We start from the raw sequence: 8,732 nt of genomic DNA, 5'->3' as shown, positions 1-8,732 counted from the left end.
ATCCATCTTTCAGCATTTCAAGCCTAATTTAGCTAGGGACCTCGAAAACACAATCCGATCACGCCCCTAAGCCCGAAATCACCCAACGAAGCTAACGAAACCATCGAAATCCCATTCCAAGGTCGTCTTTACACTGTTCCGACTACAGTCAAATTTTCAACACACAAGCTCTCATTTAGGGACTAAGTATCCCAAAACTCTCCGAAACTCAAAACCGAACATCCCGGCAATTCAAAATAGCAGAAATAAACACGGGGGAAACAGTTAATAGGGGTTCGAGGCGTAAATTCTAAAAACGACTGGCCGGGTCGTTACACCTACTCATTTCCAAACCCCCGCTGCCTTCAGATGCTCTCGTCTCTTCTCTTCTCTCAACCTAACCCTAATCTTTCTCCAAACACCGCCTCCCTCTCCGTTCATCTCGGGAGACCACCTTTCAACCCAAAGCCTCCAATGGTTTTCCCCTAGCCTTGATCATCATCTCTGAGGTCTTCAAGGGCCTTGGGCCATGCCGACTTATGTCTTGGGTTGCTGTTTTGGTTGTTCATGGCTTCTCCGGTGTGATTTTGGGCAAAATCACACCATATTTGTTGCAATCTTTGAAGTTTATAGCAGGTTCTTCGGTTTCTATATGGGTTTCCGTTGAAACCCTAACGTTTTGAATCTCTTAGATCTGTGCTATTTCTAATGATTCAAGCATGTTTCTTTCTATGTTCTACACTGTTCTCAGACCTCTCTTTATAAATCTTCAACTTTAAGCCGTTTTTACTTTCTTTAAAGTTAGGGTTTCTCGGAGTTTCTTCTACACTTGTTTAAACTGATTTTTTTTTATGTTTAAACCTCTTTCCTTGCTTATCTCGACTGATTCTGTGTTCTTACTTCTCTTTAACTCGCCTATGTTAGAAAAACCTAATTTTTAAGATCTTCTTTGTCTTGGTTCTGTGTGTTAGCCTAACTACTTGATTCTTGTTTAGCTTCTGTGATTACCATGCTTCGAATGTGTTTTACTGAGTCCTTAGCCTACTTATATCACCTCTGTGTTATTGTGTTCATCTTGTTTGTTCATCTCTTGCCCCTTTCTGTCGATATTGCTAACCTTGCCTGTTTGCTACGTCCGTTTGATCTTCTCTATTTATATGTTCATCTCTTCTCTGTTTGACTCCTTATAGATTGATTCTGATTTCCTTAATTGATGGTTTGACTGAAAGATTTTTCTTTTAAAACCCTAAAGTTCTACCTCGTTTGTTTAAATTGACTGATTTCATTACCTTATTTGTTGTGGTACTTTATTCTAACTAAATCATTCCCTTAATTGAAGTTTTCTGAATTTAGTCCTAATTGACTACCATATGCTTACTGAACTTTGATTCTTTCCTTATTAGTCATGTTCTGATTTTTCTTGCCTTATATGCTACTAGTTCTTACCGTTTGAATTAATTCCCTTAATTAAGGGAGTACTTGCCTTGATTTTCTGATTTGTTGATTCTGAATTCCTCAATTATTATGCTACTACGAGTTTTCAAACTATAAATACTCTAGTCTTTCATTAGCATAGAGACGAACACTTGGGTTAATAGACTATCTCTCATACTTTAAAAATCTCTGCTCTCACTCTTGTGCTATTTGCTATTGTTAGCCGGCTGCATGCCAAGGCTAACCATTTGTGCTCTCTTGTTCTTTCATTCTGCTTACTCTCCTCTTCATTGGTATGTCCTAGTTCAATTCAAAGTTCCAACAACAACATGATTCTCTTATCGTTTCAGTTCTTCTTTTCCTTTAGATTAGTATATTCCCTTTATGTGTGTTTCTGAGCATGTCTTACCAATTGTTTCTCACTTGTTGTATGCTTACCATACTACATCCCATGAATCCCAAATCGCTATCACCCCTCTATGTGGTTGTGTTCTTCATGTCGCGTTTTGTGACTATGCCAGTGTCAGCTGTTTCTGAGCATGTCTAAACCAGACCTAGACCCTGGCTGGGTTCTGTGTTTGAAGTCAAATGTTCTATGTGTCCCAAACGCCCTTTCCCCTGTGTGATTACTGAATTCACTTGGTTCTGTGAACTAGCCGTGTTTGGACTGTGTTAACTATTCCAATCTCCTTTTCTCAAACCATCTCTGTTGCTTTACTGAATTACTTTCAAAAAAGGCTTTTGTTAAATACAGTTTCTTACCAAGACCTTTTCAACTTGTGTCCACCACTTCTCACTCTACTCTTAGTCAATAAGTTCCGCCCCCTCTAGTTTGTGTACTGCCTTAGGATCCTTTGAGAACACTCTGAACTCTGGCATACTGATTCTGGCCTTTCCACACTGCACTTGTTCAATTCTAGGTTGCTAAGTCTAGGTGTAAGCACTGCCCGGGATCCTTGAGATCCTTAGGGAACTTTGATGCACCTAGACTCTGATTTGTCTATGGAACTGAGGCATATGAGACCATTGGAGGCTTTGGGAAACCTGGGCCTAATTGAAGGCTCCCTATTGAATAGCTTCTTGATTTTCTATTTTATTTATGTAATTCATTAGCTTGTAATGATTTGTAAACAGATATTGGGGTATTTAATAAAAAGGGGTGGGGAGATACATATTTTCTAGGATAGTACGGGTAGAAATCCTGCTCTTAGGACTTTACTTTTTCAAGTATGTTTGTTCTAAATAGAAAACATGCTCTTAGGACTTTACTTTCCAAGTATGTTTGTTCTAAATAGAAAGTATGCTCTTAGGACTTTGCTCTTTGAATCTGATTGCCTTGCCAAATAGAAATCATGTCCATAGGACTTCACCTTTAAGTTTGTTTACTCGTCAAGTAGAAACCATGTCTATAAGGTTTTACATTCTGTCATGTTTTAGAAACCATGCATATAGGTTCCAAGGAATCATGTCTTAAAATCAGTTTAATAATAGATACCATGCCTATAGGTCTTAATTCAAATATAGTTATAATGAGTACTTCTATATGTCGCCACATTTGCAAATCGACTAAAATCAGTAATACGCCTAGATATCATGCCTATCGGGAGTCCTGCTCGCAATTCTGTCTGTTAATCTAATTTAGTCTGATAAGCTCCCTTAATCACGCCTAGTTCATTCCTGAATTGGTCTTATTAAGTGTTAAGCAAGTTCTGAAACAAATTCTTTCAAACTGCCTCAATCTCACTAGATATCATGCCTATAAGTATTAACGGAGCCTATTTCAAAATCTGTTCGTTTCCGCATTAACAGATATCAGCATCCTGCGTATAGGCGAGCCTCTAGGGCGCTTTAAAAATTGCATTCTCTGAAATTGTCTCTATCATGTTATCTAATCCTAACAGGCTTTAAAAGGAGTACTTAGGCAACTGCTAGGGTCTAATTTCTGAGTCTCAAAAAAAGGGTTTTGTTTATTTCTGCATATTCACTTAGATATCCTGCTTTAGGACATTGTCTAATAAAAGACCTTAACTGTGCTTGAGTCGTGTTGCTTATGTGTTTGATTGAGGAGGAAACTCCGAGCCTCTTAAACTGCTCCCATTATGTGTGAAAGTCCTAAATGCTTTTTGACTCTCGCCTTAGAATTTTTGCCTTTTAAAAACCTTAGGGGTATGTCTAGAACCACCTATAGGTATGGGTCCTAACTCCCTCCAGGATCATTAAGAAGGAACGGGTAGCAGCACGCAATAGGAATCGTTGACCAAACACTCGCTTTGCATGAACAATAAGGGGACGGGAAGAGTAGACATGGATGTGATGACCGGTGCGTTAATGCCACGCGTAGCCCCTTTCCAAGGAGTGATTACCGGGCATTGTATTGATGTGATCTTATAGGCTAAACAACCTAGGACCCACCTCTCCCCAAATCCTCTTTACTTGAAGCTTTATTTTCCTTTTATACATAAAAACTGTTAAAATTCTTATTTGAGTTATACAATGCCCAACATGCTCTGCTTGCAATTATCTCCCTCAACTGTTTATTTTAATTTTGGACTAATTCGTAAGTACAAGTTCGGTCGGGACCCACAGTTGTGGACCAAGAGGGGTGCCTAACTCCTTCCCCTCGAGGTTACTTCGAGCCCTTACCCTAATCTCTGGAAATGCAGACCAACCCAAGAGTTAATCGCTCTAGCTGCCCTAACGCACCATAATCCGTTAGGTGGTGACTCTTTAAATACCCAATTCCCACAAAGGAAATGAGTCATTACACCCCTTGAATGTCGAAACCCGGACCTCTCTCCCTGCCAAAAAGGGAGGGAAAAAAGGGGGCGCGACAGATAGTACAGTAGCCATATACTATAACGGCGTCAGAAGAATACCAGCCTCATAAGAAGTCACTATGAAGCTCCCACCGGATTGTGTATGCAGCTGAGGGGCAAGTATTATAATAAAGCTCCAAGTTGTGGATGTGAATCATACCTATATGGAAGGGAGGTTATGAAAGATATAGAAGATGTGATGCAAGATTTAAAGGTAAGTAAGGTATAGGTTAACAACGTACATGATACTTAAATACAGAAGGTTGTAAATAGTCTATACTTCGGATAGAAGGCTAAAAGCACGGGGATTCAGTATCTAAAACTGATAGCAGCATCGTCAATGGTATATTTTCTAGCCTATGGTTTCTAGGTATTGAGAGGCCTAGTTAGGAGAGCAAAGAAGAGTTAGAGACGATGTGATATCTCTCTTGATGTTCCAGAATAACATAAGGAAATCTATGGTGCAAGCAAGTTGAAGGAAGGTGTCAAGTAGTATAGATACATATGTGTAGGTCGCAAGCTAAAGTAAGGTAAGCGACAAGGTTTTAGGAAGACAAGAGTAAGGATAAGAAAAGGTGAGTGAGAAGGTGATGAGAATGAATAAGTTCTCGGGATTAAGCCCATGAAAACAAGAGAGCTGATAGTTCTCTAAGTTTTAGAAAGCTCAGTATAGCCTGAATGAACCCAAAGGACTCTAAGACTAGTAGCATTTAGAAGAGATAGAATGCTCCCTTGGTAGTGCAATGAGGGTGTAATTGTGATAGATAAAGGATGACGTTTGGGCCTTCGATTGAGTAACGATTTGAAGAGGATTTCATGAATTATACGGAACTAAAATACCCATGTAAAGTAAATCACATTGGGATGCTGTAAAATGCATTTCTGGAAGTGTAGTATCGCCCCTACATGGATCAATCTAATTACTCCAGATATCCCCGATGAGACGTGAGCCCTAGCGGTAGTGTCGCATAAGAAGTTTCATTATCAGTGGTATATTGTAGATCAATATTGAGGCAAATCATAATGGATGGACAAAAGTCACAAAGTATGAGCTGAGATTAGGTCGTCATTCTTAAGATGAACAGTAATGAGGAAGCATTAAAGGACATAGATTTATACATATGGGGTAAGCAACGAAAGTAACCTGGAGTTTGGTAGCAGGCTTCAGTAACGATAAATCGAAGTAAGAGTTATGGTATATTATGACCTACTTAGATGCAGTAAAGTCATGCGGATAGATAAGCGGGCCTATGAAATAAGATATAGCAATATTCGTAAGTTCGACAAAGTACCGAGCGAAGAACTTCAAGTATACCTATAGATGCCCATAGGGACATCTTGTCAAGCTCTATATATGTTTACAAAGTGAGGCCTAGAGATTGGCTAAAAGCTGGAGGGAAAAGGAGAAAAGAGTCGCATAGGCGCACTTACAAAGTCAGAGTCATACAGGATGCATGACAGGAGGTAGCAACAGTTACGACATTGGAAAGATTTCGACCGCAAGTCGTGTTATGAGAAAGAGGACTAACCGGGGGGGGGGGGGGATACCCTAGACTTTGGAATTATTCACAGAACGGTTGCCTAGATGGCAAGGAGAGTACTAAAGTATTCGAAAGACATAAGTTATGAAAATGATAAGTGCATCACTCAACATTCGAGGACGAATGTTCCAAAGGGGGAATGATGTTACACCCCATATTTCTGTACATAAAAGTATGCCATAGGTGAATTGATGAAAGCTCGGGAATGAGGTGTTACATCCCGCATTTTCAGACGTTAAGGTTTCGTCGTAAAGTTAATTGACGCAAGCTCGGGACTGAGATTATTTTGAGGTTACAAGTATTATGCTATTTCAAACAAGGGATAAGTAAATTCGTGAAGGTGAGAGGGTAAGCAAATCAAAGAAAATGAATGTGATCGAAATTTGACATTTTGGGGTAAAATACGATCCGAGATATAAAATCTGGTATTTATGGACTAGTGCCATACAAGGTACTGCATGACCATAATAGTAAGGTGTACAAGGAATGTTAAAAGTAAGTAGTATTTTAAGTAATTTGATATAATTCTTAATTATGTGGGTGATTGGTTAATTCTTGGATAAGAGGATGTTACCCTATTAATTAAGGAGTTATATCGGATAAAGATTAAGGGCATGAGGTGGCAGCCAAACATCTCTTGAATTATGACTCATAAACCATACTTTAAGGTGGCAAAATCTTGGGAATTAATGGCTTAATCACCTTGCCAAAGTGGGCCCACATCATATATATGACATATCAAAACTTAAGAGACATTCTAAAGTAATGTGAAGACTTTCCAATTTAAACTTAACATGAAGACCTTCCAATTTAAACATACTTAGAAAGCCTCTCTAACTTGGTAACGTGAGAATTTTGTCATCTTCCACAAATTCAATAAGATTTCATGGCAATTCAACGAGAAAATCTTAGTATTTTAGCAACGTGAGATTTTGCGATTCTAAGGGAGTACGGTGTAATCTTTCTCAAGAGTATCATACAGATTTTCCCCTACTTCGATCCGCCATTTCGTGTTATCGCAATCAACTGGTGTTAAAGGGATTTTCAAGAAAATCAATTTTGGTATGTTAAGGCTATCCCTTCTTTCTTTTTGGCATGATCTATACGACACGAACGAAACGAGCAAATGCTCAAATTCCATAAATGACTCTATTCATAGTAGTATTAGAGATATCTATGTTCTTGAATTCCCATATGTCTTATTATTCTATCATCTATTCATGGCTCTCAGAAAATATGTAAGTTGATAAAGTTTGTTTCATGATATTAATCAGAGGTATAATGATCTTATGACGTTCCGAGAGGTTTTATTGACATACTTCTCATGCATTGCATTATTTATACATGTACATTAACCCATGACCAGACGACATTATATACGCATATATATATATATATATATATATATATATATATATATATATATATATATATATATATATATGTATGTATATTATATGTAAATGGGATATGGGAAAAGGTTACGGCGTTATATATGCACCACCACCTGATCAACTAGTATACGTTGATGATTTGCCCATAGTGGCCGAGATGATATGATGGGATGCCCTCAGAGGCTTGATGATGCTATGAACACATGTACCAATGCACGACATGACATTCATAGGCATATGCATGACACTATGAGTATTCAATTATTTACAGAGTTATTCAGACTTACATGTCGAGTCTTTTACTCCAGGTTTCTCTCATGTCTATTATTTACTGATTTTTATTCCTTAGATACTCGGTACATTATTTGTACTGACTTTCCTTTTTCCTAGGGACGTTGCGTTTCATGCCTACAGGTTCTGATAGATAGGTTGAGAGCCCTCCGAGTAGGCCATCAGATCAGTGAAAGATGTTGGTGCGCTCTATTTGCTCCGGAGTTGCTTGTTTGGTCAGTATGATTTAGACGTGTATTGTTTGGTATGGCGGGGCCCTGCCCCGACCTTTGCAATAAGTATGTACTCTTAGAGGCTTATAGACAGATGTAATGTATATGGATACTTGTATGGCCTTGTCAGCCTATATTTTAAGTGTATAATGGATCAGATTGGCCTTATAGGCCCGTATGTCACATATATGAGTTTTTATATCTGGTTGGGTCGTACTATATTGAGTATTCCTCTATGTTTATTCTGGTTAGCTCATGATGGCCCATTTTTCCCATTTGCCAATGAAAGTACTATAAGAATGATATGTTATGTTGGTACTCAGTTGAGTAAGGTACCAGGTGCCCGTCGCGGCTCATAGGTTTTAGTCGTGACAAAAGGCTTGGGAGCCGGCTATGGAACTTTGGAGCGAGGTAAGTTTCTTTTCTAACCTTGTAAGAGGGAATTAACCCCATAGGTGAATTGATTTAATACGTTCTTCTATTTGTGGGGGGCTACGTACGCACGAGGTGATGAGAGTCCATGCGTAGATACTAGTTATGCTTATGTCCGGTAATTCTAGGACCCAAATCATGTTATACTTGTGATGTTTGCACCTTACTTGTCAACTTAATTTCTTAATTCATTTTGAAAATTTATAAAGGAATCGTAAAATGTTAAACTTCATTTTCTTGACCGTTAATGAGAATTTGTGTTTCCTTGAATAATTGCCCCTTAATAAATTTTGAATTGTTTGTTTTAAATGTATTTTCTCTTTTGTGGAGCGGGCCGAACACCTCGGTAGCAGATAGTATGGTTCATACGGTTTGACCCTTGGCACTGCATAGGTCATATTTATATGTTGGATCGGGCCGTACGACTTTGGCATGATTTGCGTATGATAAATATTTGGAACTAATAATAATTGATATTGCTTCATTGACTTGATATATAAATTGTTAAATGACGAAAATAAATTTGGAAATTTCTTACTAATAAAAGAATTGTTTACTTCTTGTTATTGAGTTTTCAACTGTTGTATACAATCCATGCCTAATTATTATCGGTATTTTATTGTTAGCCCATAA

This window comes from Nicotiana attenuata, unplaced genomic scaffold (genome assembly GCF_001879085.1).
Source record: "Nicotiana attenuata strain UT unplaced genomic scaffold, NIATTr2, whole genome shotgun sequence".
In the NCBI taxonomy this organism is placed as follows: Eukaryota; Viridiplantae; Streptophyta; class Magnoliopsida; order Solanales; family Solanaceae; genus Nicotiana; species Nicotiana attenuata.
This window is presented reverse-complemented; position numbering follows the sequence as displayed.